The sequence below is a fragment of the Pinus tabuliformis genome, chromosome 9 (genome assembly GCF_031772625.1).
Source record: "Pinus tabuliformis cultivar Carrire ecotype Pingquan chromosome 9, CPIR1, whole genome shotgun sequence".
In the NCBI taxonomy this organism is placed as follows: Eukaryota; Viridiplantae; Streptophyta; class Pinopsida; order Pinales; family Pinaceae; genus Pinus; species Pinus tabuliformis.
In genome coordinates, this window is record NC_142307.1 from 595,925,355 (window position 1) to 595,928,401 (window position 3,047).

Below are 3,047 nucleotides of genomic sequence, written 5' to 3' on the forward strand. Positions count from 1 at the left end.
ATATAGAGAGATTTATTTTAATCTTGAATTTATGAAGTATAAAGAAAAATTAAACCTCTAGATATGCTTTTTAAAATAAGTTTGTATTAAGAGAAGTTTAACCATTGTGAACTTTGCTCAATTGAGAAAATTAGCATGAATTTATTTTAATTTTGAATTTATGAAAAGAGATTAAATTTTTGGATGTACATTTTAAAAGAGATTTTTATCCAACGAAGTTTAATCCTGGTTGATTTTGACAAATATATATTGATATTTATTTTTTTAATTATTATCAAAATTTTAAAATTTTAAAATAATACAGCATTCCATAACTTTTAGAAAAAGTTAATATTTTATAATATGAAATTGTAAAAGACAGATTGGGAGGGTTTTAAGCAAGATGTCTGGAATCAAATGAAAAGAATTGGCACATGCAATCGGCGGGACTTTGCATAAAATCTTAGGTAGTTAAACAGAAATAGATACCCATGTTTTACCTAGGCAAGAAACTCCTTTGATAGTTATACAGAAATAGATAGCCATATTATATCTAGGCAAGAAAACTCCTTTGATGTACACTGGCAGTGAGTTCAGATACAACTTTCTGCTTTAATATATACACTTCTCAATTTTGGCAAAAAGCTAGATGCCACTTAGAAAGTTTATTAATAAAGTAAATGATAAAAATTCCATAGCAACGTAAAAATGTCAAATACTAGAAAAAATTTTACATTTGAGAGCATATAAATCTGAATGTTGGTGCGTAACCGACGTAGGTGCCACGAATTGAAAGGTCGTGGCAAGAGTTGAAAAGAATATGAAGCCATGCGCGGCCACGATACACGTAAAATTGCCACAGAGGTGCTGTTTTCAGATAGCCATCTACCGTTGTTCGAGGCTCAATGGAAGGCCGTGATCTCTTTTAATTTTCTGTTTAATGTGTGAGCACAACATAGATACCATATCGTTGGCAATGCAAGCAACGTTACAGTGAGCGAGCAATGTTGTCTCATCAACCGGCCTGCTTGCACCCCAAAGCCCGTTTTGGGATTGGTAAAACGTTTGGTGCAGGAAATACTTTTAAAGCATTTTTATTCATCACTCATCACAAATGAATGCCATATAATCATATTATGTTGATGAACAGGTCGAAGCAAAGGACGTGAGTGTGAGAAGGAGAAGGTGGAGCATGAAGAGACATCTAAGGAGCAGTTGGAGCAATATGAAGCAGGACTCACAGGCGGAGAAGCCGGAAAAGAGGAGTTGATAGAGGAAGTATATAAGGGAGATAGGCCATAAAGGAGGAGGAGAGAGTCGTAACGAAAAGGCTGGCCACTGAGGCTATCCAGACCCACGGAGTCACGGACGAAAATGTTTTATTGGTGTAATACGTGATCCGCAGGTGATGTTATTGTATATATTCGACCTGTAATTAATAGGACGGTTGTGAATGTTCGCTTCTCATTAATGACGGTGTAGAAGGATAATCCAGTGTAGAAGGATAATCCTAATCCAATGTTCCCCGTGTGTTTCGTGGCATGTGCTTAACATTAATGAGCTCGTAACTCCAACAGTGAAAGCTTATTTGAGTAGTTTTAGTTGCCGGTTAAAGCATTTTTCTGTTGTCCTTTTTTAAGTATTTTTCTGTCGTTAATTTTTTACTTTTCTTGCGGATCAAAGTATTTTTCTGCATATTATCTTGCCACTTAGCATCTTTGAATCTTTTCTTTTCAGAATATATTTTTTGCCCGTCAGATTCCAATGTATCTTTCGAAATTTTTTCTTTTAAAATCTTTCTTGCACGTCATAACATATTTTGCTGTAATCTTGCTGTAATCTTTTTTTTTGCCAGTCAATGTATCTTTTAAAATATTTTCTTTTCTTTTTTCTTTTTTCTGTGTTTTTTCTCTTTTCTCTGGCCTGCTAGTGTATTTTTTCTCTTCTTTCTTTCTGCATATTATATTATCTATCTTATTATATTATCTTTTTATTTTTTCTATTTTTTTTTACTTTTCTTATTTCAATTGATTTTTTTTATTTCTTTTATTTCTTTTTGCATATCGGAGAGGTTCATTCTACCATCCATGATGCTTATTCTACCATCCATGATGCTTATGAAAATCTAAAAAAAACTTACAAAGCATTTAATCATTTAATCCTGTTGGTTCATAAAAAAATTAAATTTAATCATTTAACCATGTTGGTTCATAAAAAAAATTACAATTTAAAGAAATTGGATCCTATGGACTCATAATCATGTTAGCTCATAAAAAAATTACAATCATCTGGACTCATATTAAATAATCATGTTGGCTCATAAAAAAATTACAATCTTAAGAAATTGGATGCTCTCGACTCATGTTAAATGTGAAAATATTTTTCGGCATATTATCTTTGCCCTTCAGAGTTTATTCTGGATTTCCTATGGATTTCTTTGAGGGGATGATGTAAATCATGTCTGCTCTTAAAAAACTACATGCAAAGAAATTAGATCCTCTCGACTCATTTTAAACAACTTAAATCAGTATTTAAGATGAGCTGATTTAAGATGAATCTACACTGGTATTTGCTAATCAAAATATTTTTGGGCATATTATCTTGCTCGTCAGAGTCTATTTTGGATTTGCCAGAGTCTATTCTGGATTTGCCATATTAATGAGTGGTTGGGTTCTTTTAGGGAATGATGTGTAAGGCTATCTGTGAGTCATTAAAATTCTGTCCGTTATTAAAATTGAATTGAAATTTTATTCATATTCATCAAAATTAAAATAATAAAAAATCTAAAACTTATATATATCTATATATATACAAAACATTTTAAATTATATCCACTAATAAAAAAATTACTTTAAAAATGAATCTTTACTATCTTACCAGTCAAAATATTTTTCGGGATATTATCTTAGAATCTATTCTAGATTTGTCATATTAATGAGTGGTTGGTTAATATCATTACTAAATAATAATAATAATAATAATATAGATATATAATCGTTGTCCGGTATTATCTCTTTGGCATTGGAGACTTAAGTTTTATTTATCGAACTTTGCGAAATCGTTGTGAG

At 31.2% G+C, this 3,047-nt stretch overlaps 1 long non-coding RNA gene across 1 annotated transcript; it reads left to right on the forward strand.

Moving 5' to 3' along the window:
* Positions 1 to 898: 898 nt before the first annotated feature.
* Positions 899 to 1,454, forward strand: LOC149149972 (uncharacterized). The gene is made up of 2 exons (XR_016262276.1): positions 899 to 1,035; positions 1,130 to 1,454. It is a non-coding gene; the product is annotated as an uncharacterized LOC149149972 (long non-coding RNA).
* Positions 1,455 to 3,047: the final 1,593 nt, after the last annotated feature.